The sequence below is a fragment of the Erpetoichthys calabaricus genome, chromosome 8 (genome assembly GCF_900747795.2).
Source record: "Erpetoichthys calabaricus chromosome 8, fErpCal1.3, whole genome shotgun sequence".
Classification (NCBI taxonomy): Eukaryota; Metazoa; Chordata; class Cladistia; order Polypteriformes; family Polypteridae; genus Erpetoichthys; species Erpetoichthys calabaricus.
Window position 1 is genome coordinate 135137747 of NC_041401.2, and position 20936 is coordinate 135158682.

Sequence of the window (20936 nt, forward strand, 5' to 3'; positions counted from 1 at the left end):
TGAATGCCCTATTACCTGTAGCTCTGGACCACTTCCACATCCTCTTCTTGGATGGTGACTGGTCTCAGATGCTCTCTGGCATATCCGGACATCCATCACCAGCTCATTTGTCTTGATGATGTTGGGTTGCAGATGGTCCTCTCTACAACACAAGACAAACTCCTCCACAAACCTCCTATACTTTGACTCATCTACATTATTAATGCAGCCTATGATGAAGAGACATCTGAAAATTTCTTTAGGTGGGAAGCACTGGTATTGTACTGGAAGTCTCTTGTGTAGAGGGTAAACAGGAAGGGAGACAGGACAATACCCATGAGGTGATCCAGTATTACACACCACCATTTCTGACTCACAGTCCCAGTGCCTCACAAACTGCTGTCTGTTGGCCAGGTAGTGCATGATTAAGGAGATTGTATGGGCATCAAGATACACGCCTTGAGATTTTTCCCAAGATGATTATCATTATCATTAACATTATATTGACTGTTATATTACATCAGAGCATCCTCTTCACCTATATGTGCCTAATAAGCAAATTGCAGATGATCCAGATGGCTGCAGTCTAAGTGGGGTGGGGAGGTGATCCTTATTAGGCAGCAGACATACTATCCAAAAAGAGGGATCAACAGCTTCTGCATTACATATTACATTTTGTGACTATTAATTCCATTCTGTGATTTTTCTGCTTCTGTTTTTGGACTCCTGGTTTTGAACTGTTATTATTTAAGGTACTTATTCTTATTTTGTAATTAGTCAGAATTTACTTTAGGTTTTTGCCTTTTAGGTATATTATATCTTCCATATCCAATCTGAGTTTAAACAGTCAGATCATATTTTCACTGAAGGAAGTTGTTCACAAATACCCCACAAAACAGTTATCACTCCAAGGCAAGTCTGGCTCCTGTAAAATGTGAAGCTATAGGCCTCTCTGAGCCTCAAAATGGAGGTCAGGCTTTGAAATTCAAAAAGGAATAGTAAAGAGTCTCAAAATTTAAAGTATATCTTTCCAGGGGAGAACAGTAAACACTCCTGCTGGAGGTGGAGACAAGAAAATAAGGAATCATCAAAAACTTGAAGATTTATTAACAAAAAATTGAAAAAACAACAAACTGATGAAAAGGCAAAAAGGAATTGCCCAAAAGCCAATCCTCAGCAAGTCCCAATACGAAAAACAAAAAACAAAATCCTTAAAACAGAACCAAAAAAAGAGTTAATCCAAAGAATAGCAATAATCAAAAGGAGAATTCACCAAATCACTAAAACACATTTAATGAACGGCGTGGGACTGCATTACCCATTAGCCTTTATAGGGCTCGGAGCAATCCCTGAACTGTCATGGACAGGTGGCCCGCCTCTTGGGGACCCACCCACAAAAATACAGGGAAGAAACAGCCATTTAGAGAAACAATACATAAATATTATTAAACAATAATATGGTAAACATATCGACTAAATGATACATGAACAGATCAATAGTAAAAGAAATAACAATACTAAGTAATTCAAACTGAAAAATGAATGAAAAGGACAAAAAAAAGCCAGGGAAAGAACCTTGGCCAAACATGAAAGATGTGGCCTGATTATATAGTTTTTGTGCAAAATGTGACACATTTAAAACAAGAATGGTGTGTGAGGCAAACAGTTTGTGGTGCAATGAGGAAAAACAATCTTTAATGCCCCAATATTTGAATGAGATTCATCAAAGGAGTTAACAGTACAGTGTAATCAATCTTGACTCCTGCCATGTATCCAGGTTCTGCTCTGAATGGAGGTGGAGGAAATCACAGTAGAAAATGGCAAGGCATACAATGTCATAGCCCTTCTGCACTGACTCACCATATTTAGAAAATGAGCTCTTCTCCTAAAATGCTGAAAATGTGTCAGCTGTGGAATACCAGGGGCGTACAGCTCCTCAAACCTGGACACAGACAGGAGCAGAGACACAAGTCCAAGGCAACATACATTTATTTCTCGTAGGGCAGCGCTTTCCCCTGCTCCCCACTACAGAGCACAGTACAAAAATACTGGCAGTGATGCTCAGTCACTTCTTCTTTCTTTTTCTTCTTTCTAATTTTCTCTCTTTCACTGCCACCTCCACTCCTCTCCCAGCAAGCTCCATCCACCTCCTACCAACTCTTACTCCTCGAATGGAGTGAGGTGGCTCCTTTTATAGGGCACCCGGATGTGCTACAGGTGCTCTCAGATCCTCTTCCGGCAGAACTTCCAGGTGTGGCGGAAGTGCTGTAACCCAGGGCTCAGCAACTGTCCAGGCGCCCCAGCAGAGTTGAACTTTTAATCTCCAAACACGTGACCTGCTGTGAGCCAGGAGGATTGCCCTTTCATGTTCTGGGGGAGGTATTGCCCTGAATATGCCCTCTTCCCGGGGTCTTCCATCATAGGGGCTTCCCAGCTGGGCAAGGGCCCCGGTTATTCGCCACACAGCATAAAGAACTTGCATCGATCCCTGTTTATAGCTACGTAGTTAAAAGCAGTTTATATTTCTGTGTCACTCTGCACTGCATTCATGTGCCTCAATTTGGTGGAGTTTGAGGCACACAAGAAAAGCAGATGATCCATTAAAATCCAAGTTTTTCCCTCCAGGATCACCATTCCTGTTGCTACACATTTTCTTCCATTTGCGAACATATTTGTCTCTCACATTTTTCCATTTTTTCACACATTCACATTCGTCCGAACCAATGTTAGACGATATTTCACACCATGATTAGGCTACCATCTGATTGTCTGCATAGTGCAGTAATGAGGTTTCCTGTAAATTTGTATAAATTTTCTAACTTCTTCGACAAGTCTTTCCTCGATGTTTATTTCAGAATAGCGATAGATGAACGGAATTGTGTTTGGCGAAATATGTAGTTACCAAACTGGCCAACTGGAGTCTGAAGGGTCTGTGTAAGGTCCACATTGACATGACACATAGTCACATTCTTGAAAAGGGGTGCATCAAAGCTACACAGTAGACTCAACTCAGAAGTATAAATTAGCCTTTACAACTTAACCACAGTGTATGTCACAACTCACATGAGTCTGATCCACCTTAATAAAAGGATAAGTGTCTGTGTTTCTGTCTGTATGTCTGCCTGGTTGCTATGTGTCTGTCAATCCAACAGATGGCACGTCACAGACATTATTACTGCTTTAATGAATCCCATACCAAATGTAATATAATAGAGACATATGCATTGCATGGTGCACTGCAAATGTTAACGTTAAGGTCTACGTTGATTATTTAGTTTTCACTTTGTCTTAGATGGTTACACAGCTAGTTCTACATAAGGTGAGTAGTGTATATAACAATTAGGCCACATCTGGACCTTGTAATGTAAACACCACAGACAACACTACAGACAGCTCATTAGATTTCCTCACTAATCTGGTAAAAGTGGCTTTACAGTTCCAGACCCTTCATTTATGGTATGAGCTTGCTTTGTGATATACAGTATTAAGATATTCCCTGTTCCCTGTGATGTTTTTAAAAAATATTCAGTGCACATTTTTCAGAATTTCTTTTTACCAGTGCTCGAAAAAAATGTGCTTTTTATAGGATTTCTTTGTATTTGTAAATGTTTACTAGAGCTATGTAAGAGATTAAAAAAACAAATGTTGTGATGCTTATGAGCATATCCAACCCTTGATAAAGTCCTGTCTTAGCAGATTCCAAATCAGTTAGAGACTCAGAGGAATGCAGTAGAGAGACAAATGATGAATAACAGAGTGAGGCAGTCCAGAGTGATACTTCTGACGCCATCAGATATTCAATGTTCCGTGCAGGGAACTGTTTGTGGGGCATTGTTCAGTTGAGAATGAGGCGGTGTAAGGTGAAGGGGATCATGAAGCTTCCGCAGTTTCACAGAGTGAAAGAGCACAAGCCATATTACCTGAAACAACTTCTTACAGAATCAAAAGTGAACAAAAAAACACAACAAGGTGGCACATATGTTCAATATCACTGGACAGCAACAGCTGATCGCTGCAGTATGAGCCAGGAGCTATGTTGCATCATAAAAATGTAACTGTGGACTGGGATTATTGTGCTGAATAGCAGACTATGAATGTGTAATTATATATAAATAATAAAAAAGAAAAGTGCATTTGCATTAAAAATTAGTTTATGAAGAAGTACAGTATTTGGTCAAAAGTTTGGACAGTTATGGTTATTTGGGTCTTGATTTATATTTAGATAGATAGATAGATAGATAGATAGATAGATAGATAGATAGATAGATAGATAGATAGATAGATAGATAGATAGATAGATAGATAGATAGATACTTTATTAATCCCAAGGGGAAATTCACATACTCCAGCAGCAGCATACTGATACAAAAAAACAATATTAAATTAAAGAGTGATAACAATGCAGGTATACAGACAGACAATAACTTTGAATAACGTTAACATTTGAAGAGTTGCATAGTTTCGGGGAGGAACAATCTCCTCAGTCTGTCAGTGGAGCAGGACAGTGACAGCAGTCTGTCGCTGAAGCTGCTCCTCTGTCTGGAGATGATACTGTTCAGTGGATGCAGTGGATTCTCCATAATTGATAGGAGCCTGCTCAGCGCCCGTCGCTCTGCCACAGATGTCAAACTGTCCAGCTCCGTGCCTACAATAGAGCCTGCCTTCCTCACCAGTTTGTCCAGGTGTGAGGCGTCTTTCTTCTTAATGCTGCCTCCCCAGCACACCACTGTATAGAAGAGGGCGCTCGCCACAACCGTCTGATAGAACATCTGCAGCATCTTATTGCAGATGTTGAAGGACGCCAGTCTTCTAGGGAAGTATAGCCGGCTCTTTCCTCTCTTGCACAGAGAATCAGTATTGGCAGTCCAGTCCAATTTATCATTCAGATGCACTCCCAGGTATTTATAGGTCTGTACCCTCTGCACACAGTCACCTCTGATGATCACGGGGTCCAGGAGGGGCCTGGGCCTCCTAAAATCCACCACCAGCTCCTTGGTTTTGCTGGTGTTCAGGTGTAGGTGGTTTGAGTTGCACCATTTAACAAAGTCCTTGATGAGGTTCCTATACTCCTCCTCCTGCCCACTCCTGATGCAGCCCACAATAGCAGTGTCGTCAGCAAACTTTTGCACGTGGCAGGACTCCAAGTTATATTGGAAGTCCAATGTGTATAGGCTGAACAGGACCGGAGAAAGTACAGTCCCCTGCGGCGCTCCTGTGTTGCTGTCCACAATGTCAGACCTGCAGTTCCCGAGACACACATACTGACGTCTGTCTGTAAGATAGTCCACGATCCATGCCACTAGGTATGAATCTACTCCCATCTCTGTCAGCTTGTCCCTAAGGAGCAGAGGCTGGATGGTGTTGAAGGCGCTAGAGAAGTCTAGAAACATAATTCTTACAGCACCACTGCCTCTGTCCAAGTGGGAGAGTGATCGGTGTAGCATATAGATGATGGCATCCTCCGCTCCTACTTTCTCCTGGTATGCAAAATGCAGAGGGTCGAGGGCGTGGGATACCTGTGGCCTCAGGTGGTGAAGCAGCAGCCGCTCCATGGTCTTCATCACATGTGACGTCAGAGCGACAGGCCGGAAGTCGTTCAGCTCACTAGGATATGATACCTTTGGGACTGGGGTGATACAAGATGTTTTCCAAAGCCTCGGGACTCTCCCCTGTTCCAAGCTCAGGTTGAAGATACTCTGTAGAGGACTCCCCAGCTCCAGTACACAGACCTTCAGCAGTCGTGGCGATACTCCATCTGGACCCGCTGCTTTGCTGGCATGAAGTCTCCTCAGCTCTCTGCTCACCTGCGCTGCTGTAATTGTGGGTGGGGATGTTTCTCCTATGCTGGTATCAGCAGAAGGATGGGTGGAGGGTGTAGTACTCCGAGGTGAGAGTGGGTTATGGTGATCAAACCTGTTAAAGAAGTTGTTCATTTGGTTTGCTCTCTTCACGTCTCTCTCGATGGTGGCACCCCGCTTCGAGCTGCAGCTAATGATGATCTTCATCCCATCCCACACTTCCTTCATGCTGTTATTCTGCAACTTCTGCTCCAGCTTTCTCCTGTACTGCTCCTTCGCCGCCCTGAGCTGGACTCTGAGTTCCTTCTGCACGCGCTTATACTATATATGCCAGGTCTGTAAAGACTCTAGGTATGTCATAGTGTTTGCTGAAAGTCCCATGTATACAAAGGTCAACCAATGACACCTTTGAAGGATGTAACAGCAGGACCAGCATCCCTGAAACTACACCATCAGACATTGAAGTCTACTAAATAGGTCCATTCTTGTTCCACGCTGATAGCTTGGCTTTTCCACTGTTCATTTCTTTTGACTCCTATCCATCAGGAATCCATGTGTTCTCCTTGCTTATGCTGGACATCAACTTCCTTTGAGCTGGATTATGATTTCCTCTAACTGTCCCAGGAGCGTGCCCTGCAATGGACTGGCTTTAAACTCAGGTTTGGTTCCTGCTTTGTGCCCATTGCCTGTAGGATGGGCTCCAGCTCCCTCAGCTTCAGGTAGAGGGTGGCATAGAACACTTTCAACTCTGTGTTGTATCTGTGGATTTGGAGGATGGATGGCACCACAATGACGTATGCAGTTTATCTTAGTGTTATGAGAAAAAAACAATACTGATTGCCAATGAAGACCTCCAGTTTATAGCTTTTGTTGCAAAGTGTTTAGCAGAAGCACTGTATGATGTAAATACAGTAGAAGTACAGAAATGCACACAATTCGGTGCTTGTATAAAACCGGCTTTCCTTCAGCATAACAGGTATTGAGGAATACCAGATTTAAAATTATAACTAAGGTAAGAAAGCAAAGATGGTATTTCAATGGCAGAAGAGCATTACCTTCACTGTAATGTGTATTAATTATAAAAGCATTGACACACAAATAAGCTACAGGTTTCAGTAATTATTCACCTCTTTAGTTTTGCCTTCGGGGATCTTGCTTCTTTAAAATAGATCTGCAAAGCAGAACACCACAAGATGTGAAAAGCAAAGCCTATGTTGGCAGTAAATTATGGGTATGGATTAATTTATCATCACAGCACCTTTTACAAAGGAGTGACATGTACTGTACATGAAGAATTCTTCAAAAAATCCTGGTAATCATAATGGGTTGCAACAGCAGGTCCAGGGTGCCACAACATACTGAAGAAGAGAGGCTTTTCAAGGTCAGGAAAAAGAGAAACCAATAGTGACAGCAATAGATCATCTTGACACACCTGTGTGGGAAGATGGGAGCCACTTGGCGAGTGTTGACCTGTCACTGGCGGCTCCCTAAAATTAACTCTAAGGTAGGGTTTAAGCGAAATTTGCCAAGATTGAAGTACTGGACACTAAGATGGAATATAAACTGGGGAAACATTGACTACCATAAAGGAAGAGAGACCAGAGGTACACAGAGTGAAACAAAATTCTTGGAAGTTCATTAGGATGAGCAGGTAGAAAGGCCATCCCTCTTGATAAGCAACAGCTGAACGCAGATGGGCTGCATGATTTATTTTGCCTGTGTTAGTTTCCTTTTTGTTCTCCTTTTTGTTCTCCTTTTATCATCCCTCCATTGTGTTTCTAAGCATATACTGTGTTCATTCAATATTTTTATTCCCAATTGCTGCTTCTGTAGTCTTTTGTTCTCTTCACCAATTTTTCAGTGAAGTTGGTTCAGTTCAAACATTCAAATCCAGACCTGAGACTCATTTTCCTGTCACTTGTGTTTTGAGAACTTTGTTCAGGCTGTGCAAATTTATTTTCTCTCTTTGTTATCCTCCATCTTTTTTGATATCCCATTAGGTTCATTTTACAGTCATGTAGCTGCTCTGTATTATTTGATAAATCCTGTATTGTAATTTGAATTGGTTTGCCAAGCATTTCATGACTGATCACAGCAATGGAGAGTGTCCCAATGCTATTAGCATTTTAAATGAATGGGCAATTTTAAGATGTAGTCTCGGAAAGCATTGTAATCTTCATCTGTGTCATGAATTTCAGTTTAAATCAATTTCTGAAATTCTTACACAAATTTTTTTCCTATTTAAAATAGTTATTGTTGCATTGCAGGTTTCCGTCTGTAGTCATAACCTATTGTTATGTGCCATATGTTTTGTGGGTGGTTCCCAAGAGGCGGGGTCACATGTCTATCACCGCCAGCAACTGCCCTCAGCCTTATAAAGGGAAAGGTTTTTCCCACAGTACCTGGCAGTTCATTTGAATGTGCTTGGGAGTTGGTGAGTGTTTCATTGTGGCTATTTCTGGGCTTTTTGTGATTTCTGGAATTTTGACCTTTTTGTTCCATTTTTTTATCATTGCCATTGGATTGGATTAATGTATTGGGAGTTTGTTCACTTTGAATTGTCACCTCATTTTTGCCTTTTTCTGCTTCAGGGAGCTTTATGCTATTATAGAGCATTTTTCCATCCATCCATCCATTTTCCAACCCGCTGAATCCGAACACAGGGGTCACGGGGGGTCTGCTGGAGCCAATCCCAGCCAACACAGGGCACAAGGCAGGAACCAATCCCGGGCAGGGTGCCAACCCACCGCAGGACACACACAAACACACCCACACACCAAGCACACACTAGGGCCAATTTAAAACCGCCAACCCACCTAACCGGCATGTCTTTGGACTGTGGGAGGAAACCAGAGCGCCCGGAGGAAACCCACGCAGACACGGGAAGAACATGCAAACTCCACGCAGGGAGGACCCGGGAAGCGAACCTGGGTCTCCTAACTGCGAGGCAGCAGCGCTACCACTGCGCCACCATGCCGCCCTAGATCATTTTTGTTAAGGACAAATATTTTAGTTTCTACAGTTCTTTTGTTTGCCCTTATATCTGACAGAAATATTCCTCTCTAGCAGCCATTTTTGGAAGTTTTTGGGACTTGGTACTTGGGAACTCTTGAGCAACAGTTGTTTTTTTTTTACATACAGTAGTTTTATGGAACTGTTATTTTGTGTTTGAATGGTCACCGCCATCTTGAAGCAGCCTCAGCATACAATTTCTATTCCTGTTGATGGGCACATGGCACAAAAGTCCTCTGACATATTGTGTCAACAGGTCCAAATATCTGGGTGGCACGGTGGCGCACTGGGTAGTGCTGCTGCCTCGCAGTAAGGAGGCCTGGGTTCACTTCCCGGGTCCTCCCTGCGTGGAGTTTGCATGTTCTTCCCGTGTCTGCATGGGTTTCCTCCAGGTACTTCGGTTTCCTCCCACAGTCCAAAGACATGCAGGATAGGTGCATTGGTGATTCTAAATTGTCCCTAGTGTGTGCTTGGTGTGGGTGTGTGTGTGTGTGCCCTGCAGTGGGCTGTCGCCCTCCCCGGGCTTTGTTTCCTGCCTTGCGCCCTGTGTTGGCTGGGATTGGCTCCAGCAGACCCCCGTGACCCTGTAGTTAGGATATAGCGGGTTGGATAATGGATGGATGGATGGATGGTCCAAATATTAAAAGATGGAGGCAAATTTCACAGTGGTTATGCATTTAAAAGTCTTTGGCCAGACCAAGTTCTTTCTACAGTGGTTTTGACTTTTTGTAGTGTATTTTAACTTTACTTTTTGATATTCTATAATTGATAAGTTTTGTTAAAAGATTTTCTCCTTACATACATTTTTATTGAGCTTTGTTTGAGGGTTATGCTTTGCTTGTTTTGATTCCTTGAAATGTTTTGCGTTGTATTTGTTTTATTTTGTGCCACTGTTTTTCAGACATTCTGCTTGTTACTGGGGGTTTGTCTTTGGAGGTTGAGACTTTTAGTGACTGTGACTTCTATTCACTCTGTGTTACCTGTCCATCTCCTAGTCCCTTTCTTAAATTTTGTCTTAGGGCCCTCTCCTTTTTCAATATATTCAAAACATGTTTAAGAAACTGAAAGAACTGAAAGAAATTCATTGAGCCTTGCACTTATTGTTATTCCACCCCGTTAAAGGTTTTATTATGACTGAAATTACCATTTTTAAACATGTTTTATCATTTATTAATTTCAATGGAGCATAGCTAGTAAAATATAGTATAATTAACACAATGTAACATTCTGAAACCTATTCAATTCATGGTCATGGAGGAGGCAGAGCTTATCCTGGCAGCACTGAGCACAAGACTGGAACATAGTCCTTCCAGTCTGTCACACAGTCTCCAACACTCATTCACATGCCCACATACACATTTACCCATAGGCAACCAAAATGGAATCATCAACTAAACAAACCACCATGTCTTTGGAGGTGTGAAGAGAAAACCAGAGAACGAAGAAGTAAGCATAGGTAGAATGTGCAGACTCCATACAGAGAACAACCTTTGAACATAAAGTATGTTCCGAATTCCCAGATATTCCACCAGTCCTTAGTGTCATTGACCTAGTGGATACCTTGTGACCTACAGTATACTCGACTGCTACAATCAATTTGTGTCATTAATCCGAAACTTATTGAAGCCTCCATTCACTAGGTTTATTAAAAGTTTCTTCTACATATATACAGAAATTCAAATCCATAGCATACAGAAGACTCACTGGATTCAAACCCAGGAAACTGGCTCTGCGAGGTGGCAGAAATATGCAATTCATTCTTAACACATAAAATACAACATCACCATTTAAAATACCTTAAATGTTGGCCTCTGTGAGTAATTCTGAGCTTTTGCAGCTGTTGACAAGAACACAGACATTCAACAGCTTTAAAAAAAATGACAGGCTCGCAGTCGTAAGAACAATAAACGGTGCACATAAAAAGTAGAAGGATCTGTCAATACAAATCTCCAGAAGGAGATAATTAACATTAAACTGTGCAGTTAATTACATATGTAGTTCAGACGTAAACAAAAAGGCTTCTCAAACCCATGCCACAAACCTACTCTGAGGGCCTCAGTTATTGGGGGGAATTCCATGGTAGCAAGGATATTTGTTGAAAGATGTTCTGTCTGTTATATTAGGTAATGTTGGTTATAATTGATTCATTTTTTAAATTTCAGACTTAAGTTAATTGGTCATTCTTTAATCAGACAAGGCATCATTGATACATTTTAAATTAATATAGGTTTTCAACATTTAATTCTTTAATTCAATAATAAGATACATGTATGAACAGTTATTATGTTGTCATTTATTAAATCAGCTACAGTAAATATAAAGTAGATAATTACTCATTTGGATATAATGCACATTGTGATAACTTTTACAACTTTGCAAATAATTACTTTTTTGTTTTTTTATATTATTGGAGGAAAATAACCTTTCATACAATCAAATCAAACTTATACAATGAAGGAAAAAACATTGTATGCAATCAAGTTGAATTTAACAAAACAGAATTCAAACTCCATTTTTAATAAATAATTTCTGAACATTCTTTACAACATACTTTACAATTCTATACAAATTGTTGTTCCAACAAATTTCAAAACAGGTTCATCTTAAAATTTACTGATGACTCAGTGATTGTAAGCCTACTGAATGAGAAGGAATCCAGTTATGGTCCAGTAGAGGTGATTTTGTCAAATGCTGTGGTGAGTCTTTTCTACATCTAAACGTGACAAAAAACAAGGACTTACAATTGATTCCAGAAGAAACATCACTCGCTTACAAGAAACAATCATCAAAGGCCGGGCAGTGAGGATTGTTGATAGTTGTAAATATCTGGGGAAAATCCATCCATCCATCCATTTTCCAACCCGCTGAATCCGAACACAGGGTCATGGGGGTCTGCTGGAGCCAATCCCAGCCAACACAGGGCACAAGGCAGGAACCAATCCTGGGCAGGGTGCCAACCCACCGCAGCAGGGGAAAATCATAGACTCAAAACTGTCTCTTAGGGAAAACACATTTGCAAAAAGGGTCAGCAGCCCTTCTGCTGTTTAAGGAAGATGAAGGCTTTTAATGAGAGTCCTAGCATTATGGCACTCTTTTATAAATCTTGTATTGAGTCTGTCTTTACTTATGTTCTGCTAGCCTTGTTTCAAACTCAGTTAAAGCAACATAAACAGAAAACATCAAATTGTAAAGCAGATTACATTTTGTCAGACAGGATCCAACCACTACATTTTCAATTCCAGATGTTTCCATCAGGCCAAAGGTTCAAGTTTCCAAGTCAAAATACACTTTACTTTCAACTGCTATTAATATTCTAAGTAAGTGCAATTTTAACAAACATCATGGGCCTAAATCATAGGATGAACAGGTAACATTTGCATCACTCATCAGTTAAGACTAATTCATTCATTCAATCATTTCTCAGCACTTATCCAGGACCGGGTCGCAGAGGCAACAGTCTTACCAGTGAGCCTCATACTTCCCTTTCCCCAACCACACTCATACTGTGGAATCTCATGGTGTTCCCAAGCCAGCCCTACACCTTCCCCCGGGGTCTCCACCCAGCTGCCTGCTTCTGTAAAACCTCCACAGGGAGGAATCCAAAACAGACACCTGAACCACCTCAGTATGTTCCTCTCAAAGCAAAGGGTCAACAGCTCTAATCTTAGTCTCTCCCTCTAAACCTCTAAGCTATATTTTACTGCTAAGTTTGTGTTTAATGAATGTGCTCTTTGTAATTGTGTTTTTTAATTTTATTTTGTTGTCTCTCTGTGAAACCTGCTAACAAACCAAACAGGGACAATAAAATTTAATTGAATTGAAACACGCTTTTGGTGCTCATGTGTTTTAGGTGACACGTAATTTCAAAAAGGGAGTTAGAGATGGTTGTTGAATCAGTGGCCATCTGATGTAAAGTCTGGAACTGAAGCTACTCCACTGAACTACTTGCCTGTCAAGATTTAGGAAAAGTCTGCTTATGAAAAATGGTATTTTTAATAACTGAATATTTCTGAATGACCAAGCTTTATTCATATTTAAATGCATATTTTAATAAATTTGAGTATAAGGCTGCACATTTCAGGAATGCTTACTTTTGGTATGACAACACATACACATATTGCTTGAGTACTACAAATCAAAACATGAAGCTTTCACAAAATAATGGACATGTTCTATTATCATACCTTAATGACGTTACTTCTAGTCAGTCTTCGGCAGGAACTTAAATTAGGATCCAAAATCCTCAAAAACATTCAGTTAATCAAACCCTGTTTCCCGTTGAAAAGTGTAACACCCACTTGAGCACAAGGGGGAAATGCATTGTTCAACATGAAAACAGGATCATGAGAATTTTGAGAAAGCTACAAAGATTGGGAGCAGATGGTGGTATGGAACTGCCTAACTTCCAGCTTTTCATTTGGGTTGCACATACAGTATTTATAATTTGATGCAGTGAAAGGAAGTTGAATGCAACTCGATTGGTTTGGGAAAGTTGCCCCTTGTATGTCTTGCTCTATGCTCCAGTATTTACGTATGAAGAATACAGTAGTAATCAGACTGCTTCATTCACTCAAATTTTCTAATTAATGCAGAAAAAAATGCAGGAAACAGTTTAATGCAGAGACACTGTTATCTGGTGCTCAGTTGCAGGAAAACTTTGCATTCCAGTTCTCTTTCAATTACACATTTAACTCACAAATGTCAGTAGGTATCTCAGTCTTTTGAGATCTTTACACCGAGAACATGTTTGCACCTTTTTATCAACTCTGTTGCCAATATATATACTTTTTTTTGTTCTTTATTTCGTCTTATACGATTTCTCGTATTAGAAATTTGTTAGTTTTCGCATACCCCTTGGGGTCAGAGCACAGGGTCAGCCATTGTACAGCGCCCCTGGAACAATTGCAGGTTAAGGGTCTTGCTCAAGGGCCCAGCAGAGTAGGATCTCTTTTGGCAGTGACGGGGATTCGAACCGGCAACCTTCTGGATACCAGCGCAGATCCTTAGCCTCAGAGCCACCACTCCACCCCAAATATATAATATAAGGAGAATATTGGTAATATTTCCAAACAGAGTGTCCACCACTAGATGATTTTAGGCAACACTGGGACCTCTTTATTAATATCTCAGATGGGAGTGAAACTTGAGTATTCATAACATTTATTCTTCACCAAAACATGATGTAACTCATCTTAAAAAATTGTACCCCAGGTAAACCCTTCGAGATTTAAATTATCTAAAGTATATCAGGGTATGGACCCTAATTGTAAATGATGCCAAGTAGCTGATGCCATGCAATGATGACTCCAAGGGGTGGGAAAGGGTGGTCACGGCTACCATACAAAAAATACTGGGCATCACACTGGCCCCAACAGTTTGCATCCTTTAAAAAGTCTCATAGACTGACAGAGGATGGACTTACCAGTTGCATTTCCAGAGCGTGTGTTTGTTTAGCATTTTCTACATCCACCCACCACTCGTATCACAGTGCTGAGTGCTTTTGCTGAAAATGCTGGAGCATTCTTCTGGAAGACAGGTTGTGCTGAAGTGATTTTATTTGAATGGTGGCTACTCACAATGCTAATTACAGCTACAGAACACATATGGTAAGCGATTGAACGCTAACCTAGCTAACTAATTTGAGCTAGTCAGTTAGTGTGATAAGTTTAGCTAATTTACATAAAAGACAACCTGCCTGTAGCATGGAGTGTTTGTGTGTGTGTGTGTGTGTGAATGGCTGACTACTTCACCAACATGGAGATGTGCAGAGAACATAAATATGCGTATATAAAAGTGTGGCTGTATATTAGTAAACTCCAATTTTTGCAGTGAGGGATTTTCTGTCAAAGAGAAGACTTCCAGTAAGACATCCACACAGAGTGAAAACATGGGTCCCTTTGACTTAAACCACAATTTCTTTAAACTTAATCTATATTTTGGGATAGAGGTTACTTGCAGATATATATTGACAACTATCAAGTGGATTTTTTACTTTTGTTCTTTGACTGACAGACAACATGAATAGTGTATCTATTCTTATATACCACCACCTACTCCTGCTTAAATGTGTGATATATTTTTAATTCATTTAGTTTATGTGCAATACATTAAAAATGAAATATGGTTTGTGATGTGGTTTGGTTACCACAGAAAATTTAATTTTTCAATTTAGAATTCACTCTTAATTATATATATATATAGAGTACATACCAATTTTGGTGTCAGATTATGATTATTAAGTTCAGTATTCATCAGCAGAAGGATACTGTAGATGATTCTCTCAAGCTGGAATTTAGCAAGCTATAAAATAGGCCAATGAATGATCTGTTTCCTGCATGTTTTAATGCAATATTGCTATTATGTAATCCTGTTATTGTATTAATAACTTGTTATACCTTGTAATTTGCCCATACTGTACATATTAAGTGTGCTACCCCACGATGTTCACTGGCCCCATCTGGCTACCCACTAAAAATCTTCTGGAGGTGCAACAGATGCCATTAAGCAGAATGTTCTAAATCAAAACTTTTTGGGGAAAGAAATATCACTATTTATCAGGTGGCATCAGATTTATACTCATTACAGCTCCTCTTAGAGCAAGGTCTGGAGCAATGCTGGTTGGGACTAGACTATCAAGCAAAAAACTTACTAAGTTTCCCTGCATCATGTTGTTATCATGTCAATCTCGCACAACTGGTAGAATCTGAATGTATCATCCATAACTCAATGGGAAAACAATATCTTATATTAACTAAAACTAGAAAAAAAAAGATCAAAAGGCAAGACTTCCTTAATGCTATTGTAAAATTAGTCTGCCATGCTCATGCCAGTGTTTCAGCTTAATTCCTGTTGTTTTATTCAGTATGAGAAAGTGTAGTGCAATATTCTATTTGTTCCTAATTACAGTAGATCTGTGTATTATTTAAAATTTATAAATCCCAGCTAGTTTACAAGATTGATTGTGTTTTTAATTGAACTGATTTTATGCATGTTTCATTGTCATACTATACCTCTTTAATTCTAGCGAATATATAGTATCTGTAAATAAATAAAATTTAGAGCAAACTTTCTGCATTTAGATAAAAATAAAATAAATGACATGCGATAATTAACACGGTTAGCTGCCAGTCATACAATTTAAAAGAGCAAATCACCTTATCTTTGGAAAATGAAACACTTTCTACCATAGCATAATCATTTCATTACATTTTCAGTCCTATTTATTTTGCTGCTACTGTGGAAGCTGACAGGGTGGTACACATTTACAAATACAGAATACAAATGTCCTGAAAACTACAAAGAAACGCTTTACAGGTATGTGAAGAAAGTCATTTAGTCCCAGTTTTCTTCTTAAAGGATGTGCCTGAGAGACCAAGAAAACTGAGACATGGTCTGCAAGGATTGAAATACAAACAAGTAAGCAGGAACCAAGGGACAAGACATTACTCAACAGTCCAAGTCAAAAACAAAACAGCAATCCTACCACTAGAGCCTACTGCAGAGAAAGACTTGCTGTTGCTAAGAAAAATTGTAAAGTTGTTTTTAACTTCCTGGGGATGAAGGAAAGGTCCTATTTATAGTGTACATCACAGTAACATACCACCCATCAGGCATTGCAGTCGTGTGATTAAAGAAAACACTAACGAAAAATAACTTTCTCAGTTCTTAGTTTAGTTAATAATAAACAGCAGAAGCTGATCCCTGGTGATTAAAACCCAGAATAAACCTTGAACACATATATAACAATATAATTAATGACAGAGCTAAAATGAAGCTGAAGTTTCAAAGTTTCGTGGATGAAAGAAAACGTCTTTGCATGTAAAAAGATTGTGTTTTGGTTTATTTTATATTTTGGGTGCCAAAAGTACGTAACAATATGCTGATGTCAGAACTGTAAGACAGGCAAGGGTTGTAGTGATGCTCACTGATTTATTGTACTCTATGCCTTTGACAACATCCATCCATCCATTATCCAACCTGCTGAATCCGAACACAGGGTCATGGGGGTCTGCTGGAGCCAATCCCAGCCAACACAGGGCACAAGGCAGGAACCAATCCCGGGCAGGGTGCCAACCCACCGCAGGACACACACAAACACACCCACACACCAAGCACACACTAGGGCCAATTTAGAATCGCCAATCCACCTAACCTGCATGTCTTTGGACTGTGGGAGGAAACCGGAGCACCCGGAGGAAACCCACGCAGACACAGGGAGAACATGCAAACTCCATGCAAGGAGGACCCAGGAAGCGAACCCAGGTCCCCAGGTCTCCCAACTGCAAGGCAGCAGCGCTACCCACTGTGCCACCGTGCCGCCCCCTTTGACAACATTGTCCCTATAAACTGATCGGTATGGTGAACTTTTTATTTTGGGAGGAAACAAAAATCTTAGTCAAATCATTTTTTTCATTTAGATTGACAAAGTCTTCTTTTTTATGTAAAATATAGGTGATTCTTTTCTGCAGGTTTTAGTCCCTCTTCCCAAAGAAATCTCACAAAGGCAAATTGTTCAATGATGGTGCATTCCTGTAACAGAGCATCCTTGTTCATTTGACCTTGGCTTCAACTAGACTAACACCAGAGCGCTGCACTGCGCGTGCTTGAACTACCCATAAGCCATCACAAATGCGTTGTATTGCATCAGCTTCTATCTGTTGCAGTCCCTGCATAAGTTTCAAATTGCCATCACTTTTGGATTTCCCCCCATCCGTGTATTCTTATTCAGGAACAGATTTCATGTATCTTTTATGATTGCTCAGAAAAGATTTAATTTCCTACTGTGTCCCAAAAGTATTGCAATCTCAGCACATTTTGGCAGCCAATTAACATGTAACACTCCTTTTTACTTTTCTCACCTGGTATGACAAAAATGAGACATTGGAGAAACATTTACAGTATGCAGGTGCTGAAGTTCCACAAGCCTCTCCTTTTTAGCATGGTCTAGAACAGGGGTTCTCAATCCCCAGTCCGCGGCCCACTAGCGGGCCGTGGCCGTCTGACAGCCGGGCCGCAACAGAACTGCCTGCAATGGAGACTCGCTTAGTGAAGGGCTACAGCAAAATGGCTGCCTCCTTCACTGAGGACACTTTTTGGAACGCTAGGCAGGCAGGGCTTTGCAGCAGCGCAGAGAGAGGACAGCGACCGAGCCGAGGAGAGATACGAGCACATACTATAGGTAAAATTTCATTACAATGAATATTTTTACAACAAAATTTTCATTACAACGAAGTATTTTTATGGTCCCGACAGTTTCCCCATATGACACGAGTCTATAGAAATCTATAGTATAGTTACTACGAAATACATTCAGCAGATATTTTCATTACAATGAAGTGACCTTGAAATGCTTGGATGAATCATCCACAGAGCAGTTAGTTCTGTGGTCGAGGCTCAGTTGTGCACAACGATCCCCAAACAGAAGCATTGTAAAAAAAATTTCTTTCTTCGAAATTTCCTCGTACTGTTTATTTTGCTGTTTTTGTTTTCGGTGGTTTTCAGTTATACCGTTTGTTTATTGCTCGTCAACATTTGATAAACATCCATTGGAATTTAACTCATTGTCACCCTCCTATAGAAATGGCAGACATGAAAAAACGATAACAGCTGATATTAGAAAAAAAAACTTTAAATTTTTGCAGCTCTCAATTGCAGCAAAAATAAAAAAGACATTGCCAGTGAATTTGGAATTTCGCCATCAACACTGTCAACTTTCTTGAAAGACCAAGCAAAAAAAGAAGAAAAATCTCAGGTTGCAAAGGTATGCAAACTGCTGCATCCTGCTGTTCCTGTTTCCAGCTGAATAAAGCTGGTTTTGCTAAAGTACTGAGACTCAGCCTAATGTTTTGGGATATAAGACAGGGACTTATAGCGCGCCCACTATCTTTTAGGATTCGCTTCTGTGGCGCTTCACTGCAGCACTGTGAGCCTCCTATTGCCCTGCCCCAGCAATGGACAAACAATCTTCCACAGACGCAGCAATCGCACCTCGGGACACACTTCAGCGTGACGTTCCCGTTGGGTAGGGGATCCCAAAAGAGTTCAGAAACCTCACAATATGAAGAAGAAGAAAAGGATGATTCGGCTTCTGATTGATAACTGTGCTGCCCACAACATGCTTCCACATTTAGATAATGTTTGCGTTGAATTCCTCCCACCCAATTGCACAGCAGTGCTTTAGCAATTGGATTTGGGCATCATTCACACCCTGAAAGTGTTTTATCACAAGGAAATGATGAGAAAAATTCTTGCCAGCATAACTTGTAAACAGGAGGAGATTAAAATTAACACGAAAGAAGCTACTGAAATAATTGCAAACGCCTGGACGCAAGTTAAAGAAAGCACTATAGTGACAAATACAGAATCTCATTACTATGAAATTTTCATTACAATAAAATATTTTTTAGGTCCCTGGCACTTTGTTGTAACTGAATTTTACCTGTATTTGCAATATAGGCATATAAGGCACTTTTGGGCACCCTACCTTTACCCAACCTTACCCACTCCGCAGACTCAGTATCCAGCCAGGTTGGAGAAGCCTGAGGAGGAAAATCTGAGGCAGCGGTGGAGCAGCAGCACGCGGGGCAGAGGCAGAAGATACCTATTGTTCAAGTTGGCAGATAAAGTGGCTGCATTCAAAACCAAACTTGATTTATGGGGCCGACGAGTGAACATTGGGATTTTTGATATGTTTCAAACATTAGCAGAGGTTATTAAAGATACCAAGCCAGGGCCTTTTTTCTCCCAGCTGGTGTATGATCACCTATCTCAGCTTTCAATAGAGTTTGAGCATTATTTCCCAACCACAAAAGTCCCCCGAAATGGGAAGGAATGGATCCGTGACCCATTTCTGAATAAGCCAGGTGAATCAACTTTGTCTGTGTTTGAAGAGGATCAACTGCTTGAGGCTGCAAATGATGGTGGCCTTAAAAGTATGTTTGAGACAACCTCAAATCTCCATATGTTTTGCATTAAAGTCAAGGCGGAATATCCTGAGGTTGCCACAAAAGCACTGAAAAGTCTGCTTCCATTTCCAACATCCTATCTTTGTGAGGCAGCGTTTTCTGCAGTGACAGCAACCAAAACGAGATTACGGAGTAGACTGAACATAAGCAACACACTTTGTGTGTCACTGTCTTCCATCGACCCCAGATGGGATCGTTTGGTTGCAGGAAAACAAGCTCAGGGCTGCCACTGATTCTGCATTATGATGAGTTGTATAATTTCTATTACAATATTATAACTTAATAATAATAGAAATGTAATGTAAATTGTATATAAAACTGCCCTATGAACCTGGCCCGAACACCACTGTTCCCCCACCCTGCTCCACTGTTCCCTGGAAAAAATTGCTTCTATAAAAGTGGTCCTTGGTATCAAAAAGGCTGGGGACCACTGGTGTAGAACACCCATATTCCTTTATTTTTTGAGGTCACTATTGCTATTCTCTGCTTTTCTTCTTCTTCTTCTTCATTGAAGATTTCATTGGACTCTCCTCTGCCTGTGGGCATTGTATGCATTTGGTCTTCCAGCTGAGCTTTCATTGGCTGTGAACTCCCACACACACAACAGCCCACTGCTATGACTTTTGATGAAATTAAACTTTTTGTCATGGCTAGTTGCAGAGTACTCTGACTTGGGGCATCACAGTACACAACTAGTCTGGCACGCACCATGGCTGCCCATGATTCACACTAAGATTATATAAATGAACCCTACTACTAAAAATTTCTGGAAAAATCATGTTATGTGATATTCTGTTAGCTGAATATCTTTTCCTCGCCTATCTTTACATGTATCACTCTTCATACTGAATTTATGTGAGCATTTCTCTTTCTTAAAATAGTATTTGCATTTGTGCCTTCTCAATTTTCCAAAGAAAACTATTATACCGATAATCAAACATCTATGGTAAGGGGCTTGAGGTAACCCCTGAAAGTCTGACAAGGTGTTTAGGAGTCATTTTTCTGTACGGTGCTGGAATGACAGTTGGCCTATCACAAGGAGTTGCTTCATGGCAATTTGATTGTTGTCTGCACTGTTGCTTAGAACGCCTCATTATGAACATGTTCTCAGTTTTACATCATTATTTGACTCATATTAGTATGAGCAAGGGCGGCACGGTGGCGCAACGGTAGCGCTGCTGCC

General features: G+C 40.5%; 1 protein-coding gene across 1 annotated transcript in view; it reads left to right on the plus strand.

Annotated features, from left to right (window-relative positions):
• LOC114656089 (thrombospondin-type laminin G domain and EAR repeat-containing protein-like) overlaps positions 1–20936 on the plus strand; it is a 167335-nt gene that overhangs the window by 127210 nt on the left and 19189 nt on the right.